The 11,381-nt window shown below is 51.6% G+C and overlaps 1 protein-coding gene across 6 annotated transcripts in view; it reads left to right on the top strand.

The window, feature by feature from the left end:
- The first annotated feature begins 9,934 nt into the window (after positions 1–9,934).
- Positions 9,935–11,381, top strand: part of IQSEC1 (IQ motif and Sec7 domain ArfGEF 1) — a 460,032-nt gene continuing 458,585 nt past the window's right edge. For 2 of the 6 annotated variants that reach the window (XM_053218875.1, XM_053218873.1), the window contains exon 1: positions 9,944–10,170. The gene's annotated coding sequence lies outside the window, so the exon portion shown is untranslated. Of the gene's footprint in view, positions 10,171–11,381 lie in introns of all 6 variants that reach the window. The other 4 variants (XM_053218874.1, XM_053218876.1, XM_053218869.1 and 1 more) reach the window with 3 other exon arrangements.

Genomic DNA, 11,381 nt, shown 5'->3' with positions numbered 1-11,381 from the left:
GGTAACACTGACAAATCAGAGTGTGGAGTGCGGAGATCAGAGTGTGGAGAAGGGGACAGTGTTACAACATCTACCATGTGCCAGGTTCTTTCTAAGCGTTTCCATACATGACCCCATTTTGCCGTCAGAGCAGCCTGGAAAGGGGGCTTAGTCTGCCCATTTACAGATGAGGAACGTAAAGTTTAAAGATACAGTTGAGAGAAGAGTTAAATAGCAAGTTGGTGGCCAAACGGAATTTCTGAGTCCTGATCCACCACTTTTTGTTTGTCTGCCTGTCTGTACTTTCTCCTACTTGTCTGTACTTAATAAAGGGTCAGGCAAAGCAGAGAGTGAAGACAGAAATGCCAGGGGTAGGGATGAGGATGTGCAGGGGGAGGATGGAGCTTCCTCCCTGATCATCTGGCCCCTAATTCCTGCCAGCAAGGGTTCAGAGAACCAGGGAGCCCAGCAGAGCTCTGGGAAGGATCCCTGTGCTGATTCAGGTCTGAACTAGGAGCTCAGGGACTGCCCCCGCCTCGTAACACTGCAGGCTTCTCGGTCACTTATTCCCTCCTCCATGCATTCGTTCATTTGTTTGTTCAGTCGTTCGTTCTTTATTCATCACATATCTCCTGAGCCCTTCTTTGTGGCAGGATGTGGGAGTGGAGGTACAGGGATTCATCATACATGGTTCCAGCCTGCAGAATGTGGTGGAAATGACAGACAGATGTGCATAGAGAATGTAATGCCCTGAGATTTTTTTGTTTTCTGTCGGTTAATTATTATGGCTATGTTTTGAAAAGGCAATACGTGTGTGAATGGAAAACGATATCCGACCTCTACGAAAGTCTATAGGGTCAGTCTTCTTCCTGCTGCTAGGCTCTCAACACTTTGTAAAATGGTAAAATATACATGAGGAAGTAGAAAAATTCAGAGGCATCACTTTCAGCACTATCTGGAGTGTATCCTTCTGGAAATAGTCTATACATATTCAAGCACTCAATCTGCATATCCCTTCATATCGTCACACTGTTAGAAACATCCATGTCTACCGTTCCTGTGCCCAACTTTTGTCACTCCCTCTGTCCTGAGGTCACTCTCATCAATCCATAGGGAGCCACCCAATGTCCTCTAAGGCCGCAGAAGGTCCTCAGAGCAGACTCTCCATGATTCCTTTGAGCATGCGAGTGAGTTTATCATGGGCTAGGCTTCTAATACTGGAGCTTTCGGGTCAAAGGGTGCATGCATTTGACATCTGGAGGACAGTTCGATTCTCCAGTTGTCCCTCAAGGAGCTTGTGCCAATTGTCACTCCAGCAGTGACTAAGAGTTAGTGCTTGTTTCTCTACAGCCCCATCAAACTGGTAAAGACCATCTTTTAAATATCACGAAGAACCAAAAGGAGCCTTCAAGTGGGCCAGGGAAGAAGTCTGAGAGGGCTTCTGGAGGGAGGTGTCACTTGGATTGGGCCTTGTAGGATGGGTAGGAATTTGCCAGTCTGGGGAGTACGGGAAAGGGAAAGGAGTATCTGGAAGAAGGAACAGCATGTGCAAAAAAGCAAAGGCATTAGAGCATGTGATGTGTCTAATGTGAGGAAATGCAGAATGGTAGAGTGGAGAGGAGGGAATGTGGGTGTCCAGTAATGGGGGGGGGCACTGGTAGCTGTACCTTGACCCCTTTTCTCTGTCCCCTCTATGATAGAGTATGAAAGAAGGCTTCACTTCAAGGTGAGGTCTTGTGAAATAATAAACCACTGGAAATGGTGCATGGTGGGGGGAAGCCATGTATATAGAGCCTGGAGTTCAAGGACAAAACCCTCTGCCTCTAGCCCGCTGGGTGGCCTTGGGCAAGTGACTCTTGTCTTGGGCTTCAGCCTCGTCATCCGTACCCAGGAATCCATGCTGGGCTTGTTGGCACGGCCCCAGCTAGCGGAGAAGGGAAGGTGGCTGGAGCCAGGGTTTAGCAGGCAGTTGCTGTTCTGGCATGCGGGGACTTCAGCGGTCCTCAGGCTCCACTCATCTTGCCTCCACCTCCAGAGCCCTCTGCGCTCTTGCCATGGCCTTCTACCGTGAGACTCAACTTACCAAGCAGACACTGCGTGTTTCAGCAGCTCCGCTAGCTCCTCACGCTTGCCGGGAGTGGGAAGATGGGACGGGAGCCCCGTGACACAGTGTCCCCCCAGGTAGGCAGACGGCCGCAGTAGCACCTAACATCACCGTCGCCGACATCAATGGAGGGCATGTGATGGCACATGGAAGGCGACAACTACAACAGAGATTGGTCCTGCCGAGGAGGGGCCGGTTTACGATGCCATCAAGGGGCCCTGGCTGCTGGGGTGTCCCGAGAAAAAGCCCCTTCCCTCATCCCACCACAGTCCTGGCTTCAAGCTGCAGGAAGCGATGGATGTGCCCTTGAAATGAAATGTGAGCCTCACTTTCGGAGCCTATGTTGCGCACCTGGTGCCACGTAAGCCACGATTACACCAACGGCCTGATGCTGCCCCCTTCCTGTCTCCACACCCTTGGCGGTGCACAGCGTCTCCCATCCAGGGGCTTCCTTTGAACCTGGCTGGACCCAGGACTTTGGCCAACAGAATGTGTCCGAGTGACAGGCCGGCGATGCTATTTCTTCAACAGGAACACAATGATCTGCGGTTTCTCTGGGCCAGGCCCCTGGCGGGAGGTTGCAGATGTGCACTGGGGTCAGGCAGGCTGGGTCTCCCCCACGGTCACATCGATGTCCCTGACGGGGCAGGGCTTCTGGGAGGGATTCATGCTGAGCCTGGAGAAACTGGCTACCCACCCCTGGCTCCCCACCTCACCACCCTGCACCCCATGGGGACTCTGGAAGAATGGTCAGTCTTCTTAACTAAAGCCATTCTAGTAAATAATCATTTTTTTTTTTCCTTTTAGCAGCTTCATTGAGGTTCAATTAACATACCACACAGTTCACCCTTTAAAAGTATACAACTCAACAACTTTCAGTACAGTCAGGGAGTTTTACAAACACCGTCACAGTCCATTTCAGGACATTTTCTTTACCCCATAATGAATTCTTCACCTACCCACTACCCCCAGCCCAGCCCTTAAGCGATCACAGATCTGCTTTCTGTTTCTATGGATTTACCTGTTCTGGGAATTGTGCATAAACGGAATCATACAATACATAGTCTTTTGTGCATGACTCCTTCCACTTAGCATAACGTTTGGAAGATTTATCCATATTAGAGCACATGTCAGTATTCTATTCCATTTTATTACCAAATAATATTCAGGGTATGGATATACCATTGTTATGTATCCATTGTTCAATTGACGGACCTTTGGATTTATGGACAAGATTTTGTGTGAATGTATGTTTTCAGTTCTCCCGGCTGTATACCTAGGAGTGGAATTTCGGGGTCATACGGCTTAAATGTTTGAGGAACTGCCAGATTATGAGTGGAATTTCGGGGTCATACAGCTTAAATGTTTGAGGAACTGCCAGATTATTTTCCAAAGCAGCCATACCATATTACATTCCCACCAGCAGTGTCTGAGTGTTCAATTTCTCTACATCCTTGCCAACACTTATTATTTTTTGTATTATTAACGTTAGCCAACCTACGGGCTAAATTAATTTTAGCCACACCTACGAGGCGTGAAGGGATATCTCAGTGGTTTTGGTTTGCGTTTTCCTGAGGGCTACTGAAGGTGAGCATCTTTTCGTGTGCTTATTATATCTGCTTGGGGAGAAATGTCTATTCAGATCCTTTACCCATGTTACATCGGGGTTATCCCGCCTTTTTAGTTATTGAGCTATAAAAGCTCTTTAGATATTCTAGATACAAGTCTCTCATCAAATATATGATCAGCAAAAACTCTTTTTCCCTGTTCTGTAGGTTGTCAATTCCAGTTTCTTGACTGGTGTCCTTTGAAGCACAAACGTTTTTGATTTCGGTGATATTCAACTGATCTGCTTTTCCTTTGGTTGCTTATGGTTTGGGTGCATTTATAAGTCGCTGTGGTGTTGATTTGCATTTCTCTAATGACTAATGATGTTGAGTATCCTTTTTTTTAAGGTTTATTTTTGAGGGGGGGGAGAAGGAGAGAGAGGGAGGGGGAGAGAGGGAGAGAGGGAGAGAGGGAGGGAGGGGGAGAGAGAGAGAGAGAGAATGATTGGGGTAGAGATCGGAGAGAGAATGATCTCTCTCCAGGCAGAGAGAGAGGGAGACACAGAATCTGAAGCAGGCTCCAGGCTCTGAGCTGTCAGCACAGAGCCCTACATGGGGCTCGAACTCATGAACTGTGAGATCATGACCTGAGCTGAAGTAAGATGCTTAACCACTTGAGCCACCCAGGTGCCCCTTGGGCATCTTTTTATGGGCTTGCCACTTGTTTGTCTTCTTTGGTAAAATGTCTCTTTAAATCTTATGATGCATTTTATATTGGGTTATTTGTCTTGTTATTATTACATTTTAAGAGCTCGTCATATATTCTATATACAAGTCCTTCATTGAATACACATGTTGCCAAATATTTTCTCCCATACTTAGCTTGCTTCTTCTTCTTCTTAACAGTGTGTATGGAAAAACAAGGTTTGGGGGCACCTGGGTGGCTCAGTCATTAAACATCTGACTTCAGCTCAAGTCATGATCTCACAGTTCATGAGTTTGAGTCCCACACAGGATAAACTTGAGCCCTGCTTCAGGTAAGCCCCACTTCTGTCTTTCTCTCTGCCCCTCACTCACTTGTGCCCTCTCTTGCTCTCAAAAAAAAAAAATAAATTTTTTTTTTACTGTTTGTTCATGAGAGAGAGAGAGAGAGACACAGAGAGAGAGAGACAGAGAGACAGAGAGAGGGGGAGACACAGAATCAGAAGCAGACTCCAGGCTCTGAGTTGTCAGCACAGAGCCTGATGTGGGACTTGAACTCATGAACCATGAGATCATGACTTGAGCTGAAGTCGGATGCTTAACCAACTGAGCCACCCAGATGGCCCCCAAAATAAGTTTTTTATTGCAATGAAGTCCAGTTTATTGATTTTATTTTCTTCTAAAGTTCATGCTTTTGGTACCATAGACTTAAGAAATCTTTGCCAAAATGAAGGCCATTAAGATTTTTCCCTTCCCCCCTCCAGAAGTTATATGCATTTAACTCTCACATTTAGGTCTACTTTCTTTTCCAAGTTAATTTTCATAGATGCTCTATAGAGGCATGGGTCAAAGGGTCACTCTTTTGCTTGTGAATATCCTATTTTCCAATCACATTTGTTAAAAAACTATCCTTTCCCTCATCACGGTGCCTTATTAGTATCTTTGTTGATCTTTATGCCTGTCTTGATGCCGGTACCACTTGTTTTGATGACCCTTGCTTTACAATAAGTCTTGAAATCAGTAGCATGAGTCCTCTGACTTTGTTTCTCTTTTTGACAATTTGAGTGGGACAGTTTGGGTTGAGTGGGACTACTTTGCACAGTGTATCCCAGGCCCCTGCCCATTAAGACCAGAGTGTTCACAATCCTTGTGATGATCAAAAATTTCCCTTATCATAGTTCCACATGTCCTGATTAGGGTCAGTACCATCTCCACCTCCCAAAGATAATCTCTTATTCAAGGTAACAATAATCAGATGAACATTAGTAATGGTACATGATAGAGGAAAACAGAGCAAACCCTTCCAGGTTCTGAGGAAATTGATTTTTAGTCTTGAAATCTATACCCAGCTAAACTGTCAGTCAAGTGGGAGGGCAAAATAAATACATTTAGACACCCAAAGACTCAGAGACCTTCTGATAGGCTATCACTGGGAGAATTGTTAGAGGATGTACCTGGCAAAATAAAAAAATGATTCCAAGAAAGAGAATACATAGGATCCAAGAAACCATGGACCCAATCCAGAAGTGTAATGCCAAGAACTCTCCAATGATAGCCATGTAACAGGCCAAGGAAGCAGCCAGCCCAAATTACAACAGTGAATCAGAGAGCTCTCAGAGGAATGTTTTTAAGAAGAAAAATGAATATGCTGCAACCGATGGTAATATTTAAAAAGATAGATGATCTTACTGAGAAGCTGAATGTGGATAATAATAGTGAAAATGAATAAATAATCATAATAGGCTTATTCCTGTTTCCTCCTTCAAATTTTTGTTACCTGTATTTTCTTTTAAATGCACAGCTACGTCTTTTTCTGTGCAGTTCATTGTAAACTATTTGGCCCTGTATTTATATAATTACAATATTGGAAAAGCCAATTATTGGCTTTTCAGGGTTTAGAATCGATCTGTATAGAAAGCATGGAGACCTTAACTAGAATCATGGAACAGCATGTAAACCCCACAAATCATAACCAGGTAAAAGTCATGGTGTACAGACAAAGTCAGTGTTCTTACCTGGGAAGATCATAAGAGACACCTGGACAGCTAAGTGTCTTGCCCAGAAGAGAGGTCAGTTTTCTCACAACACTGGGGTCTAGTAGTGGGGATCCAAGCCAGGGATACCCTGGCATGTGACAACAGACCTTATTGTAAGGCAGGTCTTGCTGGACCATCTTCCAAGGCCGAGCCTACATGCCCTTGTATGTAAGCATTTCAGTCCCCCCAGCCATTTAAGGAATGTGGGGGTGCGGGACACTCTCTAGCCTGGAGCAGGGTGGACGTGTCCATGGAGACTTCTGTGGTGGGAATCTTTGCTCTCAGCTCTCAATCCTTTGACCCAAAGGCGAAACTCTTCTGCTGGCACCTTATTATTACTATTAGGTTTCTGCTGAATCTCAAACAGGCCAAGCACTTGTTACAGCTTCTGCAATGCCTTGTACCTCGTCTGCACTGCCATGCATGCCTCCCCCTAGCTCCACGTTCACTGCAGTCTGGTGGAATTGGCCGTGGTAGGAGCATTTACACGACAAAGATCAGCAAATGCCGCAGACAGTGCTTTCTTCTGATTGTCCCATGCTCACCCAGCACGCCACTGCACTCCTCCAGGACTGGCCTCATGATTCAGGGGGCTCAGTGCAAAATTAAAATGCTGGGCCTCTTGTCCAAAAATTAAGACCATTAAGACGGTGACACGGGAGCGGGCCCTGCCTGACTGCCCAGAGCACACGCCCGCCCACCCTACTCGTTCAGGGTCTGTCTTCACAGGGGCGCTCCAGGAGAGCAGGGCTTGTCTGTCATGCACAGGGTCCCGAGAGCCTGGCCCGAGTCATTGCTCAGTGACATTTGCAAACTGAGCGACCAGGTGATGCGCTCTGAGGAAGAGGCCTTTGGGGAGGGGGCAGCCTTTGTTGTGGGTGTGAACCTGCGTGTGAACTGGGAGGGCTGGTGTACACGGCCTCATTGCTTGTGACAGACTCTCTTGTAACCACCTGTGTCAGGGATTTGGCACTGACTGGAACGCCCCAGAGTGCCAAGAATGGAGGTCAAGGAAAATGAGTAAGACCGAAGGCAGATGGCAAGTCAGCGATGGCTCACTCCCTTCACCTCTCCCATTGCCTAAGGCCGAGGAGCTCAGTGATAGCAGCTGGGAGGAGCAGAGAAATGCATCGCAAAACTCGCCATCATTCCTGCCACCCATGGGTGTTCTCTTTATGCTCTGTGGACATCTCTGTTTGGTTCGGGGGGCTGGGGGTGGCAGGTCCAGAAGGAAAGGGTCCTGCCTAGTCCCGGGGTATAGGTGCAGGTCCCCTGAGGCCCCCATGGTTGCAGGATGGCCTGGCCTGGCAGCGCCTGGGAGGCACGGATGGAGCCTCGTCTGCCCAGGGTCTCCAGCACCCACGAGGGCCTGGCACTGTGGAGTGGAGAGGGGGCAGGTTTCGGAGAGCAGGGAGTCAGTGTGGAAATGGAGAGGAGAGGTCAGCCTCCTCCTGGAACCGCTAGGAGGAGCCTCTGGGTTGGGGCTGGGAGAGGGGACTCCATCTCCTCACTGCCATCCTCACTGCCATGCGCCAGGATTTAGAATTGAATTTCCTTCCCTCCCCAATACTGGCAGAGGCCCCACGCCTGACTCTGGGGTCAGGTATCCCCCCCAGAAAGTCAGGAGAGGCTGGGGGCACCTCCCTTTTTGGGAGGCTCTTGGCATATTTCTAAAATGTAGAAATGTTAAAATAGGATTGCAAAGACGTTGGTATATTGTAAATGTATAGACTGAAGTGACGGACACTTTTTACACATACACACACAAGTAGAGTGTAATAATTGTGTTCTTCAGAGGATAATTACAGGATTTAGAAAAATAATATTAATTTCTAGATCACTGCAAGTGCAGGACTTTTTATTTTCTTTCTTTTTCTTTTTTTTTTTCAACATTTATTTATTTTTGGGACAGAGAGAGACAGAGCATGAACGGGGGAGGGGCAGAGAGAGAGGGAGACACAGCATCGGAAACAGGCTCCAGGCTCCGAGCCATCAGCCCAGAGCCCGACGCGGGGCTCGAACTCACAGACCGCGAGATCGTGACCTGGCCGAAGTCGGACGCTCAACCGACTGCACCACCAGGCGCCCCAAGTGCAGGACTTTTTAAAAAGAGTATTAATTTCTAGAGGACTATTACTGGTCTAGTAACAAGAGCGAAGTTTAAAGTTAAGTGTAGAGAGTTTTCATTCACCATGGTGTGGGCATAACCTTATCCTGATGTAATAGTTCTTGAATTTGAGGACCCAAATAAATGGGGCCCTTCTATTCTCTTCCTCTCCATAGGCCGTGTCCAGGGGATACCCACGGAGGGCTTAGGACCTTGGAACTCCATGGAGGGACCATCCTCTCTTGGAGGTACAGAGATATCAACAAACATGGGTATGGAATATCAAGAGTCAGCAAAGCCAGTGCAGTGCGACCCTTAACAAAGAAAAAAATACCATCAAATGTACATTATAACAGAGTTTTAGAGACTTATGAGATGTAGCTAAAGCTTCCCCCAGAGGTAAATGTATAGCCTTAAAGGCATTTGCTGCAAAACAACAATGGAAAGAACCTAACTCCTCAAGCCAAAAAGATCGAAAAATAGGTTTAGCTCCAAAGAAATCTGGAGTATGAAAATACTAAAGATTACAAAAAGTAAAGAACTAGAAAACAGTGCTGAGGAAACAGTAGCTGGGAGGCAAAACAAGTTGCCCAAGGTCTCGATGCCAGTGTCTGGGTGGGTGTTTGCCCTACAGTCCCATGGGCTCCCAGAACTCGAGGTGCCATTGGAATGACCATGTCTGAATCTTGGTGGCTCGTCCACGTTGACATCTTGGAGGCATCAGGGCCACCAACCCGTTAGAACGCAGAATGGACGGTCTAGGAAACTTGTAGAGGTCTGCAACCAAACAAACCCGGCGCTTAGGAGACCGATGTTTTTAAAAATTCAAAGTTCCTCTGAATTTATTAACTATTTTTCTACTCACCCCGAAAATCGTTTGCTGATGGCAATATGAAGATATATTTTGCCGAATTTCTTTTTAAATTAAATGTATACATCAGAGCGGCTGGGAGGGGGCGGGTGACGAGGCGGTAGTGGTTCGCGCGGGGCGCGGGGCGCGGGGCGCGGGGCCCGGCAGGCGGCGCCCTCCCTCCCGCCTCCTCCCGCGCCGGCCGCTCCGGCTCCCTCTCCCCCTCGCGTCGCAGCCGGCACTTTGCAAAACTCCTCGCTTGCCCGCGGCGGCCGCAGCTCCGCGCCCTGCCCGCCCCGGCGCGTCCGTGGGGCAGCGGGCGGCGGCGGAGCGCGGCGGCGCGGGGAGCGCGAGGCGCGGAAGCGCCGGGGGCGGGCGCCGGCGGAGGCGGGAGCCGAGGCGGGGCCGCGCCAGCCCCGCGCCGCCGCGCCCCCCGGGCCGAGCCCCGCGCCGCGCCGCGCCGCGCCGAGCCGCCGTCCCCGCCGCGCAGCCATGGCCGCCCCGCCGCCGCCGCCGCCGCCGCCGCCCCGCCGCCTGCTGGCCTGAGGCGCTGCCGGCCGCCGGGCGGGGGCCATGGCCAGCGCCGCCGAGCCCCCCGGCAAGGCGGCCGAGTACCTGCAGGAGCTGACCCGGATCGTCGCGGCGCAGCAGGAGCTGCTGGCGCGCCGGCGGCGGCGCATCGAGGAGCTGGAGCGCCAAGTGGCGCGGCTGAGCCGCGAGAACGCCGGCCTGCTGGAGCGGCACCGGCGACACCTGGCCGCGTGCGCCCGCCGCCCGGACCCCAGCCCCGGCGCCGGCCCGCAGCCGCTCGGCGTCATCCCGGAGCTCGGCTGCCGCCGAGACAAGTAAGCAGGCACCGGGGGCGGCGGGCGTGTCGAGGGTGCGCGAACTTCTTGGGGAGGGGGGCCCGCTCCCCTCGGGGCTGGGCGGGGAGTTGGGCGGAGGCGGGGAGAAGCCCGTCCAGAGGGCGCGCCGGGGGACCCCCGACCCGGGGCTGGAGCTCGGGCGGGGACCGGGTTCCCTGGGAAAGAGGTTCTGGGGCGCTGCCTGGCGCTTCCACCGGCCCGCTCTCCGAGGACGGACGGCTCCGGACTCGGGCTCCAGCGACCCCCGAGGCTCGGTGGCGGGATCGGCCTCGCTACGGGGTGCTTGCTGTCCGCGCGCACAACTGGGGCTCTGGGTAGTGGGGCCAGAACTCCTGACCCGGAGAGCCCGAGACCCAGTGGGAAGGGGGTGCGGGAGGCGCAGATCCCGCCCTCAAGCGGGTCTGGGTCACTCGCGGGTCACTGTCCCTTCGGGAGGGACCATATACTCCCTCTAGCCGGAGATGAGCGAGCCTCTTCCCTCTGGACGCCTCCGTCTCCTCCTTCGCGGCCCGGGGGTTATACCCCGCCCGCCTCACCCTGGGATTACCCCTGGCTATTTCGGACCAAGGATTAAGCGGGGGACAGGATGGGGGCGGGATTGCCCGGCCGCGCTGGCCCCAGGCGTCCTGGGTGAGCTCGCAGCTTGCGTGCAGCAGCCCGTTAGCTTTCCAGCGTTGCCCAAGTCGGGTGCGGGGCTCCTCTCCGCAGAAGTCCGGGTGCCTTTCTGGGGAGAGACAGGGGGCACGGGGGCTTCAGGTGACTCCAGGGTTGGATTCCGGGGTGCTGTGAGCCTGTCTGCCCTCTCTGTCCTTCTGTCTTTGGGACCACCTGGCCACACTCCATGGTTTGGACCCGGGGGAAGAGGAGAAAAACATTGTGTTGGGTTGGGGCGGGGGGGGGGGGGGGGGGACGGAGAAAGGAGGATGGTGATCAGCAGCTTCAGGAAAGGTTTCCTGGGAGGCTGGGGGTAGGCAGGGATGATGGGGGAGGAGTTGACCCTGACTCCCAAATCCTGCTGGGGGTGGGGGGGGGGGAGGGGCTCCTGATTCCCAGAGTCCAGGTACAGCCATCTCAGACCTGGTATCTCCCCCACCCGGAGGAGCTGTGCCAGGCTGTGGTGGTGGGACAGAGGACCCCTGCCTGTCACCCTGCTTCCTGCACTGGTTCTGGGCAGTGCTTCTGGGCTCTCG

This window comes from Acinonyx jubatus, chromosome A2, assembly GCF_027475565.1.
Source record: "Acinonyx jubatus isolate Ajub_Pintada_27869175 chromosome A2, VMU_Ajub_asm_v1.0, whole genome shotgun sequence".
Lineage (NCBI taxonomy): Eukaryota > Metazoa > Chordata > Mammalia > Carnivora > Felidae > Acinonyx > Acinonyx jubatus.
Note: the sequence above shows the minus strand (reverse complement) of the source record. Positions and strands in the feature narration are given on the sequence as shown.